The 21,526-nt window shown below is 42.8% G+C and overlaps 1 long non-coding RNA gene across 1 annotated transcript; it reads right to left on the bottom strand.

Annotated features, from left to right (window-relative positions):
* Positions 1-269: 269 nt before the first annotated feature.
* On the bottom strand, positions 270-20,941 carry LOC130609908 (uncharacterized). The gene is made up of 3 exons (XR_008974914.1): positions 20,889-20,941; positions 995-1,043; positions 270-321 (listed from the first exon to the last, which is right to left on the bottom strand). It is a non-coding gene; the product is annotated as an uncharacterized LOC130609908 (long non-coding RNA).
* Positions 20,942-21,526: the final 585 nt, after the last annotated feature.

Genomic DNA, 21,526 nt, shown 5'->3' with positions numbered 1-21,526 from the left:
CTGCAGATTTAACTGAACATGGTCTGGATGCACCAAGTCCTGCGTGTGCCCAGAATCATGAGCAAAGGAGGTGAGGGGACAGGGAGGGACAGACAGTGAATGAGGGGGGCAACAGCCACCTATCTGGCTGTGATGAAGGGCCCTCAGTGGGACATTGTGCAACTTTCTGTCCTTCTGCTCTTAGTGGGATGAGAAGACCCCTGAAGGTGAGATTCTAAACTTAAATTAGGTCAAATACAAGATGTCTGCAGCTTTCACAGTGAAAGCATCTATGGTCCAAAGAGACCTTGCACTGGCTTTCAGCACAGGTGAACTTAGGAGCTTTAAGAAAGAAAACCTTTCAATAGAGGTAAATGCACTTATAAAATATTCCCCATTTTCTCATATTTTTTCTGACTGAGCCCACAAAGTCCGACACTTGCTTTGGTGGAAGTAGAGCTGTGCATTGCTCTTTCACTGCCCATCCCAGCACTGATGATGCCAACCTGCCTGTAACGTCACAGTTCTGCACATGCCAGCTGAGCAGGGCCGCTGATGTCATATTATATATTAAATCATGTGTTTAACATTTATAGGTCATTTTGTCCTCATCTGCTTTATAATTCTGTTGTGCATCATAAATGCAAAATGAGTTTCATTTCTTCTCCCTACGCCTTTGGTTTATTGCATTTACATAAAGCTGTAGAAAATTTATGAGGATTTTTATAACTTTATTAAATGAATTTCTTCAACCACCAAGGAAATGACATTTCCACAGCAATGCCGTTATTTCCCAAACCCTATTTTCTGGTATCTTTGGCCTCACTGAAGTGGCACATTTTTCATTAAACTTAGCAGTACATAAAGTCATTAAGGTGACAATAGTATGCCATTATAGCTGTTGTAGCAATGCTAGAAGTGACTTCACCCTTGGGTCATCTGAAGCAATTATTAAGTAACGTGTCAAGAGATATTGAATGACTTAGAAAACTTAGAATTGCCTTGCTGTAAGTACTTCTTCTATGCAGACAGCACAGACAGCTGACCTTTGTATCTCAAGTCATCTGGAAAAAGACAGCGAGCTACCTAATGCTGCAACCGACACAGCCAAATATATTAAGACATCCTTTCCTTCCTCTAGTATTCTTTGCAAAACAAATCTTTTTTTACTCCCAGCAAAAAGTTTTCATTCTGATTTTCATCTGCTTTAGTGATTAAACTTGCCTGCTAACCCAGAGGGCTCTGCTGGTCTTCCTGTGTGTCACAACCTGTCATCAGTCACAGTTGCTCTCATCCAGCAGAGGAAAACTGGATGCAGAAGCAACAAATAACATTAAAAAGTGGGAAGCAGCCTGCTAACAATATAAAGCCTGCTTGTTTCCTTCCCTCTACAGCATTTAAAACTTACTGGATGATTAGAATCATAGAATAGCTAGTGTTGGAAAGGACCTTAAGATCATCTAGTTCCAACCTCCCTGCCATGGACAGGGACACCTCACACTAAACCGTCTCACCCAAGGCTTTGTCCAACCTGGCCTTGAACACCACCAGGGATGGAGCATTCACAACCTCCCTGGGCAGCCCATTCCAGTGCCTCACCACCCTCACAATAAGGAACTTCTTCCTTATATCCAACCTACACTTCCCCTGTTTAAGTTTTAACCCGTTACCCCATGTCCTATCACTACAGTCCCTAATGAAAAGTCCCTCACCACCATCCTTATAGGCCTCTTCAGATACTGGAAGATTCAAAACCTGCTGAAGAGATGAAAGTCTTATCCCTGAACCAGTGACCTGTGAAGCTTGGTATTTTTCTGACAAAGGTCAAAAAAACCCACTTTGTGAGTGAGGGAGGAAGATTTTTCACCTCCCGAAGTCTCTGAACAAGCCTGAAGCCATACAGAGCTGCTGGTATCTCTTAATACTTCTTAATACTGCAACTGGCCATGTAAGTTACAGGCCAAAATTTCTAGCAATGTGCCTCAAGGCAAACATTTCACCTTGGCTTAAAAAGATGGCAATTTTTTACCATATTGGGAAAACACAATTTTACAGCCACTTGGTACAAGTAGTTCAAGCACAACAAACACAGGGCAGCCCAGCACCACCAATGCTATAAAATTTGCATAAATAAGCCTGTAGTTTTGGTAACAATAAACTTTTTTAAACCATTACAGTCAACACAACAGGATTTCCAGGGTCCAGTCTTAAAATGTACAAGTTCATGTCCTGGGTTCAGCAGTAGCAGTCATTTTTCTCCTTCTTGGTAGCTGGTGCAGTGCAGTGTTTTGACTTTCAGCCTGGGAACAGAGCTGATAACAATGATGTTTTGGTTTGGCCAAGGACTTTGTGAGCCTCATGCTCTGCCAGGGAGGAGGGGAAGCTGGGAGGAAGCAGAGACAGGACACCTGACCCAAGCTAGCCAAAGAGGTATTCCATACCACAGCACGTCATGCCCAGGATGTAACTGGGAGTTAGCCAGAAGGGCCGGGACTGCTGGGTTGGAGGAGTTATCGGTCAGAGCTTGGTTGGGCTGAGGGGGTGAGTTATCAGTCAGCTGGTGGTGAGATGTCGTATTCTCTTCCCTTGTCATTTCCTTTATCATTGTTATTATTGGTGGTAGCAGTAGTGATCTGTGTTATACCTTAGTTACTAAACTGTTCTTATCTCAGCCTGTGAGAGTTGCATTCTTTTTGATTCTCCTCTCTGTCCCTCTGGGAGTAGGGGGAGGGAAAGAAGGGGAAGAGTGAGTGAACGAGTTGTCTTGCTGGGGTTTAACCGTGACAGTTAATTACAGAGATTTTTTAACAGTACCATTCCTGATTCACTTATTATTTCTTAGATTCTGGGATTGCTGATGTACTCCATTTTTGGATATCACTTACATGGTAAGAAGTCCTGAGCACTTCACTGAGACAAATACAAAACAACTGAGTCTGTAAACTCACAGGACAGAAATTGTGCATGCTGTACAATCAGGGAGTTAGGTGGGATCTTAGAGTTCATCACTTTAGGTAGGGCCAATGGCAGCCTTCCTTATCCAATTATACAGACTTCAAACAAATGCCCTCAGATCCTTACCAGTCTGTAACAGCAAGGGTAGAAATCTTTTATTCTGAAAGAGAAGGGGGTGGTACTACCTCCAGCTGAAATTCAGTGGAAAAATGCAGCCAAACGGTTTGGCCATTCCCAAAGCCTGCTCTCCCCTTGCCTGCTTGTGTTAGTGTTTCCAGAAATGGTTTGTTTGAACAGCTGCATCATCTCCCTGCTGTGCTGCATGGACTCGAACTATGACTGGCGATAGAGAGGGGAGGCAATAACCTTGGGTTTTAGGGGCTAAAGCTGTGAAAACACATTCGAGTTTGGCCACACTGTGAACCTTATAGGTGATTTAAGTGTGTGTGGGTGGGGGAATAGGGAAAAAATATGTGGTTCAGCACCATTACACCTATGCCAGCTAAATCACTCAATCCTCTCTCCACCGACTCTGAACTAAACAGGGCAATTTGCTGTTATTACATCTGCCACTGTTGACCTTGCTGCATCAGGCTAGCATAGCTGCATGTAGGCATGCACTCAGATGTGGGAGAGGAGGGGCTGCAGAGGGAAACAGCCATCTGAATGCAAAGCATCTGGAGAAAGAGAGAGAAAAAGTCATATTTTGCCTATTGCCTCGCATCTGCTTGGCCAGAGAGAAGAAAGCTGAGGGAAGGAGGCACTTGCCAGGTGATGGCAGCAGTAAAATATCCACAGTTACCTGCCACTACTGGCAGCACAACAAAACAAAATGTGTCCTGTGAAGATGTGCACCCAGCCATAGAGGTGCATCCAGCCACGGAAACCTGCTCCAGAGCCGCAGTGAAGGTGGGGCACGGTGAGTCATGCAAGAAGAGTCAAATACAACCTTCCCTCTGTCCATTCTCTGGGTGCTGGGAGCTTTATGGACAGGTAGAGTCACCTCCTGCACCGCACAGGTGTTGTCTCACACTGTTGTTGCAAGTCAACAGAGCTGATTTCATCTTTGCCTCTGTTCCCCCATCACTCAGTACTGCCTTTAGGCTGAAGGAAGCCATGTGCTGCTGCCACCCGGAGATGGGGTGCTGTGTTTTGTGACTGTGGTGAGTCATGGATCTGCATGGCTGCTTTGCGCAATCAGAGACTTGGGTTTCATGTTTATGCGTTTTAACAGGGACCAGACACAGCATTCACGGTTCAGGAACGGCAGTCCTCAAGTGTCTGGTGACATACCTGCTGTGACTAGTGCAAGAGCTGTCTTTTCCTGGAACTAAAAAGAGGAGACTGGAAAGGGCTGTGTGTTTCTCAGGATGAAACAGATTTCCTCATTTCTCCCTTTTGCTCTCCTCTAATCCATGAAGTGCCAACATGCCTGGGGTTGCTCTAGGTGGCTTCATGCACAAGAGTAGAATGTGTTGGTGTGGATGGCTTCTCGAAGGGTGCTGTCAGACCATGGGTGAATGTGGTACCTGATGGTGATATAGTTAACAGCCCTAGGCTGTTCCAGAGGGCAGACAAAGAAGCAGACTCACAACTGTGAACCAGTGGATCTCACTTAAACTGGTTTTCTGGCTTTCTTTTTAACTGTAATTTTACAGCCAGGAAAAATTTCACTCAAAGCATTGAAAAATTCAAATTTGTGAAGATGGGAGTTGGTAATGTGGTTGGCACTATAAATGTAATGTAGATATTTCAGGTCCATGCTTAAAAAAGAAACTGTGGTTCTCTTTCTCTCCTATGAGACGTCTTCTCATTTTCTTCTTCCCCTTCCACTGAAGCTCTTGCCCTTGTTGCCTCATAGTGTGACTGTGCTGTTCTTCAGGTTATTTTATCTCATGCATGCAATGCTATATGTGTGCATGTCTATATATACTGTTTATGCATCTATATATAGCACATGGCTATATGCATACTTATCTATAGATAGAGGAGGCAAGCGCACAGACTTGCCTTCTACTCAACTATCAATGTTTATGGTGATTCCTGTGCTGCTGCTTTAGACATCTAATACATCCTTCACATAAGCTGGGTTGCCATTATAACAGCTCCCTTCAGCTAGCGCTTGTATTTTTTGTCAGAAGCTTCACATGTTTTAGTGACTATCCTGAAGACTCAGCTTTAGACACCAGAGTTTACAGGAGAAAATTTCCTTTCCTCTTTCCTTTCCCCTTTCCTTTGCATTTTCCTAACCCTTTCTAAAGTAAGCTTCAAAACTTTTGGCTACAAAATCATGGACTATACAGAAGACCTCAAATACCAGAAAGCAATTAGAGTTCTTATTATCTTGTAAGATCTCATGGGCTTGAATCACCCAATTCAGCATTTTTCAATGCTTCAGATGAGCAAAAATAGAAGTGTGTTATTTTCTTGGCAGTTCTCAGTTTGGAGAGCCTTGTTTACTATCTATCAGTTACTTGGTAATTTTTCTCTGTTCTTCATTAGCAACAATAAAGGTTCATTATGCTGCCTGTTTGGCTAGGCTGGTTTAACTCCTTTCTTTGGGCCATTACTTTTACGGGTAACAACTTGTCTGTCTTTGTATATTTTTTAATTCAAGCTTCTTATTTAGTATATCATTCTTGGTGTGAGCAGTTTTGAAAGTTTTTAATTAATCTAAGAGCCTCTCTGACACCATTTACCTCTCCTCAGATCTTTTGCCTTACATATTTACTGCCTTTACCAATTTTTTGTGCATATTTTAAGTGGAAATACATAGACTTTTCCACAGGCATCAGACTCTTTTTTGTTTGTTTTTAAACATGCGCATTCTTTCAGAGAAGAGTCACATATAAGAGCAAGACTTATTCTGATTGAGTGTCATTGTGTAATCTATCGCTTATTGCTGAGATCAGTCCAGCTAATTTATAGTTTCTTGTTTTCAGTCTGAAAGAAAACAAGATCTTTCCCCATGAATCTTACCAGGAGTCTCTAAAATGCACTATTTATTGCTTTTAAATTTCTGGTTAAGTAAAATTCAGTCGTCTCTGAAGCAATTGCAAATGGAGAACGTTCCTGAGGACAGTTAAGAGTCAGCTATGCCTTTTCGTTGCATAGGATGACATAGATAAGGGGTGACGAGTGAAGACACCATTACACTTTATAATTTCTTAAGATGAATTTGCCTGACACCTATTTAAATTGAACACCAGCGTTTGCAAAGTGAATACCAATTCTCCCCACAGGCTTTCGTATGGCTTTTACAAGGAGAAGAGTATTTTGATTGCACAATTTAAAAATTCCAGAAGAAAAACTAAGTTAGTATTATGCATAAACTGTGAGATGTCATTGCATGAAACCATCCCTAAATGTTCTGCAAATATGCAATCAGAGTAACTGAGGAAGAGTAAAAGCAGCTAGGGATGATTCCAGTGCACACTGGACATGACCTGCAGGTCTTGGTACATCACATGGTATTTCAGGTCAAAGCCACACTGACCTCATCTGTTCACAAACAAGCTGGCTCCCCTCTCAGATTAAGAGGTCTTTAGTGACAGCACCCTAATTACCTCGAGCTCATTAGTGTGCAGCAGAAGTGCTAGCTGGGTTACTGCACAGATGTCCTTTCCCATGTCCAGCTGTGTCTTTCCCAGTCTGGCCCAGATGGTCACTATTGCCCTCTTGCCCAAGGTCATTGTTCCTTCTGTGACCAGTTTGAGGGCTCCTAACCCAATTTAATCAGAATGAGATGGATTCACAGAAAACAACAGTTTAAACACTGCACTTGAAGGATATTTGAAATCAGCAAGAGAAGAAAGAAAATGTAATTTCAAATAAACTTTACAGCCAGGAACCTGCCCATGATTTTTGGCACTCCAGGCTTCATACGAGGCTGCAGAGAGCCACACAGCTAAATTGGGCCTCCACCAGAAGGTCAAGGTCATCTGACAGATTGTTATCACAACTGAATTGGGACTGATGTCTGAAATATTTATGCTAACTTTAGGCACCCCTTACATTGCTCAGATGGGAATGTACATTTAGAGAACTCCCTGATTTAACAGCTTGTCTCACTTAAGATTCAGCATCCTCAATGCCAGATGTACGCATGAGCATAATTTGGCCTCCAAAATCCTCTTTGGTAAGAACAAGAGAAGAATGAGAAAAAAAAAAAACAAAACCAGAGGCTGAATTTTCATATCAGACCTCAGAAAAAAACCCTTGCCTCTTCCAACTCCACTATGAGTTAGCAGAACATTATGGATTACAAAATACACACACACTGTGCCACACTGTCCCTTGTGATCATTCTCTAAAGATGTGCAACTGGGTGAGTGCATGCTGTTTGCCTGTGCAGAGTATATAATACAGACCCAAAACTCACACTCTTGTACTAGGTAGGAGCTCCTTGCCCAAGCAATAGTGGGTTTAAAGACATGAAATAAACCCCTCAAATAGAGAAGCACTGGTCACACCTGTGATCAGTGCCATCCTTAGGAGTCCTATTGAGTCATGATCTTCATGCTTTCTTAGAATCATAGAATCACAGAATAGTTAGGATTGGAAAGGACCTTAAGATCAGTTCCAACCCCCCCTAAATTTTAAATTGCCATATTTTAAATTACTTAAAATATACAGGTAACTAGTTTTTGTAATGAAAGCTGATTGAAGGGGTCCATTTGTTGAAAGTATTTTCTACTTCAAAAGTGCTAGAAGGTGAAATTCTCTGCATTCTCTGCACATTTACCCGTATGTGGCTTTATTCAAACTGCATTTATGTGCAAAGGGGTCTCCTTGAAGAAGTTTCAGATCTCTGTAGCTCCAGTGGAGCCAGCAGATTTTTCCCTGCTGGATTTCCTCACTGCTAATGTGTTCCAGATCTGTGTCTCAGGAGCCAAGATTCAACAAAAATTAATGAGCCAACGACATGAAAGTCTTACATGTGTAGCAAGAAGAGTAATGGAATGAGGGTAACAGTTTATTTGTAGAAGTAAAAGCAAACAGTCTAAATAAATGAAGCAACTGATAACTGTTTATACATCCAGAGGTTTTGTAAACATTTCATTAAATTGATGGGATCTAATGCATTCTTCCAACTTTTTAAAATGAAATTTACATGGATAGGCCTTTTAGCACTTATCTTCAGTATTTTGTTTCCAGGCTAGTTATAGCACTGAGACATCTAGTTCTCAATTAGCCAACAAGTCCATGACCTCTGTGTCCATCAGTTCTGAAATTCCTAACCAGGGAATCCAAACCATCTCACAGTTATGCATAGACAGTTTATGTGTTGTGAAACTTCTGCTGTGTAGAACTGTAATCATTTATTGTGCTTCAGTGGAGAGCCTAACCTAGAGGAAACCCATAAGGATAAAAGTTATTGCCAAATATTTTTTTTTCTAAGTAAAATAACAAACCTCAGCACTGTAAACTAGCACCTACTTAGAAATAGAAGGAGTGTCTAGATCCAAAGCAAACCAACGCTAAGGTTTGGAGACCCACTGCCGTCAACTGTTCCTCGTGATCCCAAATGCAACATCTATCAACCACCATCATTCAGGGGAAGATCAGATCAAATGAAGTCAGACCATCCACAGCAATGCAAAGCCCATGTAAACTCAGACATTCCCCTTCCATCTCCACTTTTTTCTGATGACAACTTTTGGGGGGGGGATGATTTATTAAGAACTCTGCTCACAATGTTGGCGAAAGTTTGACTATGCTGATGGCACTGAACATCCAGCATTAAATATCAAATACTTCTCTTCAGCAAAGAAAATTGATCCTGAGTAGAGCTGTTTGCTTAGCGAAAAGAATAAAATGCATTCTCTAATCATCTGTCTGGAGTTGCTAGCACAAGCTCAGTTGATCAAGGTCAGTAATGTGAGCTTCTGTGAAAACAAAGCCAATTCTCAGGAAGCAATCTGTATGTTCTTCTGCCTCTTCTTTGGTCAGGTTCATGTCCTGAGTCCTTGCTGCTTGCATCTGCTCCAGAAACATCCATGATTCAGAAGTGAAGCAAGTCCTGATAGAATATGTCCCAGTATCTGTATAGAGATTGAGGATTCCTCGCTTCCCTTATGTTCAGTCTTAAGGTGGAGTACTAAACAGACCCCAAAACTAACAGGGTACAAATTTCTTTACTCTAAATTCAGAGAAAGGAGCTAGATGAGCAAGACCTCGCTATCCTCTTCATATTAACCTGTAGTTCAAACTTTGTGCAGCTGGGATCACTTGAGGACTGAACTGATTATTTTATTTCTTTCTTTTCCCTGTTTGATTTGTTAGAAAACATAGAAAAGATCAAGAATGCCTTATAAAGACCGTACTTCCTGGCAAAATGGGAAGTCACTGACAGATAAAAGGATGTTTCATTTTCACATTTTTAAGGCAGTGCAAACAGCAAGTTGGATTGTGGAAGAAAAACATGAAATTAATCTGACAGGGTAAATTATCCCTCACCTGCTTGTTTCAATTGCTTTGTTCTCAAGTGAGTCAACTCAGAGCAATATTTTTCCAGAAATACCAGTCTACCAATTCTCATCAGTTAACACCTCAAAAGGTTCCTCTTTTGGTCACATGACAAAACAAATGACATCATTATGATAAAGCTTTCCTGTAAGTCAGGAATTTACAAAAGTACCCTGACTGCATCCTGCTATTAAGTATAATGAAAGTAGGCACAGAAATGACACATGTATTACTATAAAACACTGAAGAAAAGCTGAAAAAGGTGGCAGGGTGTGCATGTTGTGCTTCTCTGGAGAGGCAAAATGAAGACAACACAGGATAAAAGAGGATTTTCAGTCTGCAAGAATCTTACTTCTGTGAAGGAAAGCTATCAAATATGTAATTGTTGAAATAGGTGAGGAACCAAGTGCAGTATCAAAACATCCATTGCCAGCCTACTGCATCAGCAGACTCATAAAAACAAGCAAGGAAGCTGTTGTGAGAAGCTGAAGTCGATATCATTTGTTTGACTGATATCATCAGTCCATCATTTGTTTAAAGATGCACCTACAAAGTAATATGAGGAAATCACTAACACTAGCCTGATCCATTCACTAATACGAGGCAACAGTACTGAAAGGAAGAGGATTGCACAGGGGATGAGGAAGTTCTGTCATTTCCCACTAGGGGCTATATGCTAACATCACATAATGCGGTGGTAGCAGCTCAGCTGCTCAGCCTTGCGCTAGATAAGGGCTATACCCGCCTCTCTACTGCCCAGCCAGAAAACCATATTCTAAATACATGCTAAAATAATCATTTTCAGCCTTTTTATGGCCAGGGCCAACAAATTCCCAGCAATTATATGACATGTACAAAGCCTCCAAAGCAGTATTTCTGTAGCAATATTTCCGTAGCTCTGTAGTACAGACAGCACAAAACACAGGAGATTAGACTTCTAACACACAATTTCTAGTAGCTGACAAATAATAATCTTTGGCTTTCAAAGCTTTGGCAAGGAGCCATTTAAGAATTATAGGCTGAGCAGCAAAAAAAAATGTGTTTTGAAATCCCATCTTTATTAGTTAAACTATCATTATTACTATTCAATTATAGTACAAATGTGCAGCTTTCATAATGTAAAATACCATTTCAAAGTCTTTTGACAGGATTAGATGCAATAGGCCTCTCTCTAGTCAGGCCCAGCACTTCAAGATACCAGCATGGCCCCAAGTCCCCCTGAAACCTATTGATAGGGAAAAACAGGGGTGATGAGATGTCTGTGAACAGCACAAAGCATCTGACATGCCTTCCTTCTGATAAACAATGGCAATAATTAATAAGAGTTAAAAATATTATCTCTGCTGGATTGTTGCTTGAAGAAAGATAAGCCAACATTACAGACTCACCCTTTTACAGGAATATGAAAGAACAACAGTTAGAAAAGTGTAATTCCTGATCAAAAATGCTGAGGAGGAGAAGAGGTGGGATGAGACATCAGAAGGAGCCCTCTGTTTCAGTAATACTGCCTTGTTGATCTTCCCTCCCTCCATGTGGTTTCTATTTTCTTGCATTAATCCGTGCTTCCCCTCCCAACATTTTTTCATGTGGCTGCAGTCGGAGGTCAAGGAGTACTAAGAATGGACTGAAAAGAATTTCCAGGATGTTTTTTAAGACTATTAATAACTTTAGCAGTTATTCAAGCAAACAGCACTCTGTGTTCATCATATTCCAGAACATAAGCTCATCAATTGAGGAGGCTGATTCAGAGTTTCCTCACATTACAGATTGTACAGTTATGGTATGGGACTTCAGAGACAAGATGTCAGTAGGATGCTGAAAAAGGACTCATCAACAGGAATGTTTTTCAAAGGGATTAAAAGTCCAGAAACAGGTCTCATGGGGGGGGGGGGGTTAAGTGTTGCCATTTACAGTACTGCAATTCCTAATTCCAAGGTACTCAACTGCCCGGCAGGCATCATCAAAGCCCTAAGATGTGCAGTATTCCTTGACAACATGCAGCATAACTGAAGTACCTATAAGTGAGATCTGCAGAAGACACTCAAGCCAGGCAGGCTGCCAGAGGCTACAGGGAGAGCTGGCATTTCTGGAAATACATGATTAAGCTTCACCAGTGCTGTGCAGTGAAAGCCCTGAGCAGCATCCCTCACCACAGTGATGCAGGGAGGCTCAGCTGGTACCTGAAGGAGAAATGCAGCCCCAAGCCCATGATACAGTGAATCATTCAAAATAAAAGGGATCTGATCAGCTGTGTTCAAGACAATACACTTCAAAATTACACCGAAGCCTTGTGTACGGCTGACTGCCAACTGCATGATGACTTGTGTTTCAAACAGGGCAGAATACCTTAGCTTCACATGCCTCAGTACGCTGCTTTAACTGATATAATGGGCAAAGTGGGGAGACACAGCCAGTCTCATTCCAGCTGTCTCCTCCCTGAGACCTGACCTGGCAGCCCTGGAACATGAGAGACGCCATGGAGAAGATGATCCGAGAACTCTATGGGGGCCTGGGCATGAGGCAGCATGAAGACGCCAGGTGTGGCTGCTCACACATGAGCAGATGTCTCCGTTCATGTGTAATCCCCTCTGCTTCCAAGGGGATTAAACATCTGACCTTGAAATGCCTAAAACCAGGGCCCAAAGTCTATTTGAAAACTGATTTTTATATAACAGAAGATCACTTTTATAAAAGAAGAGACTAAAAGTTGCACAGGAGAAAAAGAAGCACTATGCCAAGTTTCAGAGTGATGTATGAGGGCATAAACCACAGGTCAGAAGGCGAGTCTCAGGGAGTTAAGTGATGAATTCAATCCCAGAAAAACATGTGCTTGATAAAATGCACTCTCTTGGACTCCTCCTACAAACAGCAGTGTTTGGGCATCCAGGGATTTCCAGCATCCTAAAAAATGATGCAAAATATTTAATTCTTTCCCCCAAAGGCTTTGCCTTGTGCTTTCCTTATTGATTTTGTATTTCAGAGAATAAATTTAAAGGAGCAAAGGAATATTTGAAAAGGATGTTAACTTTCTTTCTTTCCTCCCCCAAAATGACCCATGTTAGCAGAATAAAGATTACAGACATTTATGAATTTATTTTTGAGATATAAAGTTAGGTCTGATTTTTATATAAGCACCAACGCACAGGAACAGAGTTTCAGAAGTTTCAGCATTCATTCATAAAGGTAACCAGCGCTGGGAAGTGACCCAAACCTTCAGCTGATGCAGCTAGAGCTAAAGGGTGGTGAAGTGTGGCTCCTGATGAGAGAACATCGCTCCACCAAGTTATATGTCTGAAGATGCAGCTGACTTGTTCCTATTCTATAGGAACTGCAGCCCTTTCTCTTTTCCGGTTTTCCTGCTAGCTGTGGCTGTGAAGAAGCCTCTTCTGGCCTTTGTACCTTACACCAACTTACCCATCTAACAGCTTCACCAAACAGAGCATTTTGCCTGGTTGACGGCAGTAGTAGATGGCCATTCCACAACACTCTGCAATGCCATAGGAAAGTTGCTTTCTCTTTCTGTATTGAGCATTAAAGCTAAGAAGTTTACTGCCCATTTCCTCCACAACTCACATTTGCAGGATACTGTTAATCTCAAGAGTAACTTCTGAGTAAAATGAGTGCATTTTTTCTAGTGCACGGACGTGTTTTCATTAATGGTGGTTACATTCCAGCTAACACAGTTACACGATCCCTACCTTCCCTGGCAATTGCAGGGGAGCTAATGTTGCATTTTCACTTCCTGCCTTTAAAAAGGAGGCAACTGCACTGTTTCAAATTGCCCTGTGCGCAGCACATTCCCTTAATAGTTTTTCAAAACCCGGGAAATCTTGTGAGATACGCTAAAGGTCAACAAAAATGTATTCCCCATGGGATACCCCTAGAACAGTGTCTCCATTGAAATGTTTGTGGTGAAGCTTTGGAGTCTGGTTTGTATGCGAGTGTTCAGAAGAAGGCTGGCAAAAGCCATCACATTTTGGGAGGAGCAAAGGGACAAGGTGACACTGGTGCTGTGGAAAGCAAAACTGGAATAGATGGAGAGAAACAGATTTTGTATCGTCTGAGCTAAAACAGTAAAAGGAGGCCTGGGGGACACTGCACACAAATTTTGTTCACCTATAAAAAAAACAAACATTATTGCACAGCTGGCTGTGTCTCTAAGCTGCATGGTATGCTGTTCCGATAGCTGTAGAGAGACAACAGCCTCTTACCTGCCTACCCCTTAGCACAGAGGGGCTACACCTACCCCTCAGCAGCATCACACTCTCCTTGGAGGCATCCTCTGCTCAGTGTCTCTTTCCATGTTGGATCTCTCCAAAAGCTCAGCCCCTGCAGCCTCTGCCACATCTGCCTGCCCTCAGGAGGCAAAGCAGTGATGAAAGTCCTTCTTTGGGAGTCATGGGGAGCAGTAAGAGCTAAGTGCGAAGTCCTCCCCCAACAGCCCCTTACACAGCCCATCCCTCCACACACGAGCCCAGACTGCACACAGTATACAGGGTTGCAATATATGGGATGCAATTCCCCATCTTCCCTCCAGTAAATCCACTCCTGGCTATCACACATTAATTTTCTGGGACGTCATACAAAGTGGAACAAACTTTGGTCAAGGGCATCATATTTTCAGATCAAAAGCATGCACTTATATCCTGAGTAGATTAGATTAAAGTGGATGTGAATCTGCAGTCCAGGATGCCTTTTCCTGCTGACTTTTCCCAACAGTTTACAGGTCAAAAGCTGGATATAAGCAGTAGATGGTGGGTTTCCTGAAGGCACACTATAATCTTTCCCATATAGACAGTAAAGCCGAGATGCCTAACATTGGAGACAGAATGGTGCTTCATTTCCATCATCCATGATGAATATTGCTTCTGAGGCTCATTGCTTCAGCTAGGTACAATTAGCTAAGCTGTTCTGATTTACAGCTGCAGTTAATTTTATTTCAGGCAGGTGATTGCTCATTCTGTTTCACTGCCTTGTCATTCCCAGATTTTGGAAGACCACAATGGCTTTTTATGCTAATTGGACTCCGCTTCCTCAGATTCTCACACAAACATTTAGCACAAAGCACAGACTGCTCTTTCCTCAGCCATCTGGCAGAGAAGCTGAAACCAACAATTTTCCAAGTCAAAAATCAGACATCTGAAAATAATGTTAATGTATTCTAACCTCTTTGTATCTACTGAACAAGTCAATGGGCAAGCTGGAATATGGAGAACAGGCTGCAGGAAAGGCATGCTGTTCACCTTGCCCTTCAGCATCCCCAGACAATCAGAATAAGGCTACAAAATTAGAAACTCAAATCTATCCTCCCCTAGAAAGACAATACTGCCTGCCACCCAGCATCTGCTATACCAAAGATCAGGTGTGAGATCTGTGGGTTTTTTCATGGGTTTATGCTGACAAGCAGAAATGAATACGCATGTATAAATATACACATTCATACACACATTTCTATGTTCGGGATATGGATTGTTGTTTGCTATCATCACATTACATCCTACTTGCCTTGGTAACAAAGCTTTTCTAGTTAAAATCATTTGTAAGACCTATAAGGTGTAAGACATTTTTATCAGTCAGGGTTGGAGAGCTTGTCTTACTACTGTAACAGACTCTGGCTTCCTGGAAGACAGAAAGCTTAGATAAAGCTGGCAGGAAGGAGAATGATATGACAAATTACTGACTTGTGAAATGATTGCTTCTTCCACATGGCACAGCTGACAGAGGAAACAGAGAACCTGGTTTCAGATTCCTGGAGCTCCCAGCCATCCCCAGTGCACAGCAACAAAGGGAAGAGGAAGTCACTGTTGTGTTTACCAGTAGTGATGTTCTGAGAGGTAAACAAAAGTGCACTCTGCATTCAAGGAAAACAACTCAGAAGGATGTATAGAATATGCACATGATAAGCCTGCACTGTGTATGTATTTATGCTTTTCATGTTTACTTGAATAGCACAATGTATTTCCCACACAGACCAATGATGTCAACTGTATCCATCAGGGATTCTGGTTTTGCAGGACTTTTCCAAAGACAAATAGCCATATAAAGCAGTAGTATCGAATGATGAGAACAAAGAAACTGCCCAGGAGCAAGAGAATTAACATTTGGCAGAATCTTATTCATCCCAGACCAGACTCTAAATGAAAGACTGTCTTCACAGAGAGGACCACTGGAGCGGAAGAGTATGTAAACTCTATCTGATCATCTCTCAAGCAAAGAGATTTTTCTTTCTTTTTTTATATTTAAACAAACACTTTTCAAATACATTTTCCTAGCTCAGCTTTTCTAAAACATCTATTGCAAGAACAGTGCTTGATTCTGTTATTCAGACTATGTGGTACGTTTTCCCATGCATCCCACTTGCCAGCAAAAAAAAATCCCTATGAAGAGCAGCATGTACTTTACAGCAGGAAGAAACCCAGTCTATTACACAATACCTATGCGCTTATCTCATTTTCCTCCTGTGACCATTCAAAAAGCTCATTAACAAGCAATTACAGACATTACCTTCTGCATTTTCAATTTCCATTCCCCGTTCTCTGTGAATGTGTCAAACCAGCACCACAGCATTGCTGGCAGGAGTACTCAATCTCCCAGGTAAATCTGAAGGGTTAAATTCCCAGTGAAGTTGGTGGGTGTTTCAGTGTGCTGTGGACCTACTGGTACCTCTCCATTATCATTGTACCCCTTCTTTGGTAACAATAAGACAACTATTGAAAGGAAACAACACCCTCTTTGTCAACATGTCTTTGCTGTTAGAATGGTTTTCATAGCTTAAAAAACCCTGAGTAAAATTGATCTCAGAGGAGGATATCATCCGTGTCCAGCCGGCGGGGATAGATTACCAGCAGCTTTCAAAAGCAGCAGTGTATCTTTTCCAGCCCTGTGAGCCAAGCAGATGGATGCCTGGATGGACAGTGTGGGGGTAGCCATAGTAACCATCATCCTGTGAAGCTCCTGCTCACATCCCTCTATCTATCACAACTGGAGAGAAAAGCCAACAGCTCACTGCTGGGGTGGAAATATCCGGTCAGACCTTCTCTTTCCAGCTCTAGCTGGGGTTTCTATTTCTCTTCAGCAATTTTCTAATCATACCTTGCTTGTCTGTATTTATGGATCGTGAGTAAAATCCCATCCCAGGGAAAGATCCCTTGAGCAAGCAACTTCCCAGCTGCTGCAGCCCCTGTGGTGGGTAGATGTGTGATAGCAGCTTTCTTCCCCTCACAAGGAGCAGAAAGCCCCTCAGCCTCCCCAGGCTGGGCAAACACCTCCATCTCTCTTGAACTCACCTAGAGTACTGCATGGCACATGAAGATAGATCAGGGTTGACGCCATTCCCAGCCTGTGTGCAGCCTGTCAGCCAGCATTCATAGAGGAGCACAGAGCTACAAGCAGCTTTTTGCTGTATCCATCCCCATGGGAGCTGGCTGGAGGATGCTCCCATGCACACATCACCCTGGCTTTTCAGAGGGGATAACGACCCAGGGTGCTGCAGCCTGAAAGGCAGCTGCTAGGCTTGGATGCATGAGAAGGCTGCTCTGCCAATGACTGATGGTGTCATCCACTCTCATCTCCATTAAGGGCAAGCTTCTTCTCAAAGCAAAATTTGGTGGTACACAAGGTAACACATCTAACTGCCCTGCATGAACTCAGAAGGGAATTTTAAATGTTAAAACATGCCTGCTGAAAAGCAAATATAATCATTTGTATTGTGTGACCAAAGCCTGCACCTGTTTCAGAACCATGGCTTATTTGAGGGTGGAACCAGGCTCTGGGGATTGCTTAGTCCCATCCCCTCATCACTGTCCCTTTATGTAGCTTCAATTTGTCTCTGAGGATATTACAGGAGACAATGTTGAAAGCTTTGTTAAAGTCAAGATAAACAACATACTGCTCTCTGTTCATCCACTGAGCCAGTCAATTCACTGTAGAAGGCTACTGGAACAGTTTGACACAATCTTCCCTTTGTAAATCCATGCTCACAACTCCTAGTTACTTTCTTGTCCTTTATACATTTGGAAATGATTCCCAGGAGGATTTGCTCCATCTCTTTCCCAGAGATTAAGGTGAGGCTGACTGGCCTGTTATTCCCTGCATCTTCTTCCTTGACCTTCTTGAAGAAGATGGGACATTTGCTTTCTTCCAGTCTTCAGTAACCTCGCCCAGCTGCCCCGACCCTTCAAAGACCATTGCAATGACATTAGCTGCTCTCACAGCTCTCATGGCTGCATCCTGTCAGGTCCTATGGACTTCTGTGTGTCCAGCTGGTTTAAATGTTCCCTAATCTGATCCTCCTCCACCAAAGGTCTTTCTTGCTCTAGACTTTCCCCTGGGTTTTAGGCACATGGAATTCTTGAAGGCAAAAAAATTCTGTGAAGACCAACTGAGTGGATGTGTGAACACCTGTGTGTGTCTGCAGCCTCGCACTGCAAACTTGCTTGAACTGGTATGTGTTCGCACTGTTTGCTGAAACTCTGAAAACCAGACCTAAATCGTAATCAGGGCAATTGCCAGCTACTGCTGGTGACCTGATCTACCTTCAGGAGCTTAATTTGCACCGCAGTCACCTGGAGTCAGTCAGTATTGCTCTCTGCAGCTCCACCCTTCAAACAGCCCTTGGGCCCCAGCCAAAACAAAATTAAAACACTTCCAATTCAGTTCTGCAAACTGCGAGAACTTGTTAATTCTAAAACTCAGTGACAATGAGGAGATTAGGTTGAAGAGCCTGTTTTGAACAGCCTAATCCAAGCGTTCCCTGCACACAAATACCACTGACTTTATTAGCATGCACTGTAAGAGCAGCCATGAATTACTGAGTGTATTGCAGTAATTTATGGCTGCTCTTGTCACCTCCTTGCTTCTCACCTTTATGATGATCTGGAATTGGCTAAAACATGTCAGGTTTATGTTTGGGAAGAGAGGAAGTAGGGGGATTGGAAACCACTCATCATCACCTCGCTGAGCAGCAGGCACACTGTCCAAGGGGAAGGGCAGGAGCTGCACATCCATCACCTACTCACTCATCCATGCCATGGTCCCATGCAACCCTCCTGCTTCTCCCACGACTTACAATTAGATAAACAGCTAAACATTTAGATTTATTTGTATATTCGCTTTGCAAGGCATACATCTGAAATCAATTCCCTGTATATTAGTGGAATGGCTTTTTTTGCCTTACTCTATTTCGCCTCTCCCCCCTTCACCTGAGTCTTGCAAAATTACATTTGTGAAGCACATAAGTATTAAGCAAGGAACAGTGTGAAAAGAAAAGCTTATAAAGAAATAAATAATTCTGTATTCATAGCAGGGCTTGAATAATGTCCCTAGAACCACATGCTGCGAAAGGAGGAGAAAACCAAACATTGAACAGCTGCTCAGAAAAGCACCAGCCATCCTGAGCCCTGAAAGATGTGGGAGTCCTGTGGGGGACTGCATGACCATGTAATTAAGGGTTCTATCAGACTGTTGCAGAGGCTGCAGCAAGGCTACCCTGGCTTTGCAAACCTGGCACTCTTAAAATGCAACTGCTTGTCACTATTGGGGGTCAAGAAACAGGAATCCCCACACCCCCAGGCCACAAACTGTGCTGTGTGTGGTTCCAGGGACACTTTCCAGAGGGGAGTTGAGTGTCCATATGAAGAGACCTCTGCCATTTGAGCCAACAGGAGAGCTGGCAGTGGCATGTTTGACATCCTCTCTCTCATACACAGTGCTGGGGAGAGGCACTTTGTGCTGGCACATATCTGTGTTTCTCCTTCATTTGCCAGCAGTAAAAGGACCCTGAAGTGCCAGACACTGGTGTGGCTGCCTGGCTACACTGGTGAGGTCAGTGGTGGGTCCCCTTGTGCCTCACTTGCACAAGTACACAATTCTGCCAGGATGTTTTAGCACAGGTTCAATAATACATTCCTCTCTGTCTCCATTCTTGAAAACAGCAGAGCTGCTTGGCAGCAATTTAAAATTGAAAAGTCAGCTTCAGACAGACACTCAACATGACAAATTTCATGTCTGGCACAGCCATCAGCAGTTTATAACAAAGATTTGTAACAGGAACATTGAGCAAATATGTTACTAGCCCTGCCCTAAAACACTAATGTTTGGATTGAGAAGCCATGATTTCACTGTTGTTTTCATGGAATACAGGTGCTCAGAGGCCATGATTGATGTCCAGATGTGTTGGAGAAGGAAGAGCAATTGTTGTTGAATTATAATCACTCCCAAAGCTTTCAGCAGAGAAACACCAGAAAAGAAGACATCTTTCTAATCTACTGAGATCATAGAATCATAGAATCATAGAATAGTTAGGTTTGGAAAGGACCTTAAGATCATCAAGTTCCAGCTCCCCTGCCATGGTCAGGGACACCTCACACTAAACACTGCCCATCAGAAGTGGCTTCCTAAGCTTGTAGTTACCCTACAACCATTCTTTGGAAATTCCTCCTTTCCAACATGTGAGATTTATTTCCTGTTGCCCCAGGCCCCACTAAGGGTACATCCCAATGCCCCCCCCCCATGCAGGGGAGCCAGCTCTTGCTGTAGCACTGCATTCATCTTGCCTCCGGACGTTTCCAGTCTGCTCCCTCCTGTCTCAACTTGGTTACCCGCTCTGAGCCAAAGTCTTGTCTTCTGCAGCTCTCCTCTGAGTCACCTTTGCAGCACTGGTGCTTTTTGTTGAAGGCAACAGATTTCATGCAGAAATTTCTGGAGGGTTCTTTTTCCTTCCTTTTTCCTTCTCCCTTCCCTTTTGTCTCTATCAGTGTGAGTTATGAACCTGCAAAGATGTTCTTTGCTTACAGAATTGCTATGTGAGTAGCTTTAATGCAAAGGGGTAAATACTGCAGGTCTGTCTATTAGTATGAATAAGCAGAAGTGTGTGTGTATCTATATCTACACACCAATATAATTATATGTATAGAGAAAGAGGGAGAGCAATATAAGTACACATAATTACAAGTATGCAAATATAATGAAACAGTATGAACCTATTTGAAAATTTCTTTTAAAAAAAATATTAAGCTTCTAGGTTTCACTAATGCATTGAGCGTATGGAAAACCAGACAACATGCTCATTTCAAAACCAAAGTGCAAATCCCACAGACTTCCTGTTCGGTTTGAATAACTGTGTGAAACAGAGCTTCCCCAAGATAAGGCTATTTGCTTTTGGAAACAAAAGCCTGGTTTTGCCTTAAGCATGAGTGCCGACGCTGTTTCCAGGGCAGCTGATGCCACAGCCCCGGAGGAAGCAGATGGCAGTTGGTGCTCCCCAGCACAGCTTTGATGTGGGCCGACTGGTCCCTCTGAAATCACTGTACACTGCAGGCCTTCACTTCTGTGTGCAGTGAGTGTATTCCCAGATCCCACTGGAGAGCAGGGTGCGTTCACGACCTACCCACACCCCCTGAGAGCCAGGCGACTGTCCTCACCAGCATGGTTGTGTGCCAGTGTATTCCCCTGCACAACACACATCATGCTAAAGAGGTGATGCATACCTCAGGAACAGATTCCAATGGGCCAGGGTGCTCACTAGTTTACATCAGTTCAGCTCTAGGCTGTTGTATTTACATGAGGTGAGAATCAGATGCAATAACTAGCAGTAAGCCTCAAAAGTACCATTGTCCTGGGTTCAGCTGAAACAGTTTATTTTCTCCTTCTTAGCAGCTGGTGCAGTGCTGTGTTTTGGCTTTGGCCTGAGAACAATGCTGATAACACACCGATGTTTTCAGTTGTTGCTAAGTAATGTTTACTCCGATCAAGGACTTTGCAGTCTCTCATGGTTTGCCAGTGAGGAGGGGCACAAGAAGGCAGGAGAAAGCAGAGACAGGACACCTGATCTTAACTAGCCAAAGGGGTATTCCATACCACAGCACATCATGCCCAGTATATAAACTGGAGGGGGAAGTCACCTTGAAGGGCAGATTGCTGCTTGGGTAGGGCTGGATAACAGTCAGTGGGTGGTGAGCAATTGTATTGTGCATCACTTCTTTTAATTGGTGTTTTTTCCTTTCCCTTTTTAGCTTTATATTCTCTCTCCTTGTTATTTCCCTTAGTAGTAGTAGTAGTTTCGTATTATACTTCAGTTATTGGACTGTTCTTATCTCAACCTGTGGGGCTTACATTCTTTCAATTC

Source organism: Pezoporus wallicus, unplaced genomic scaffold (genome assembly GCF_028554395.1).
Source record: "Pezoporus wallicus isolate ANWC-B61680 ecotype Strahan unplaced genomic scaffold, APGP_CSIRO_Pwel_v1 contig_5069, whole genome shotgun sequence".
In the NCBI taxonomy this organism is placed as follows: domain Eukaryota; kingdom Metazoa; phylum Chordata; class Aves; order Psittaciformes; family Psittacidae; genus Pezoporus; species Pezoporus wallicus.
Note: the sequence above shows the minus strand (reverse complement) of the source record. Positions and strands in the feature narration are given on the sequence as shown.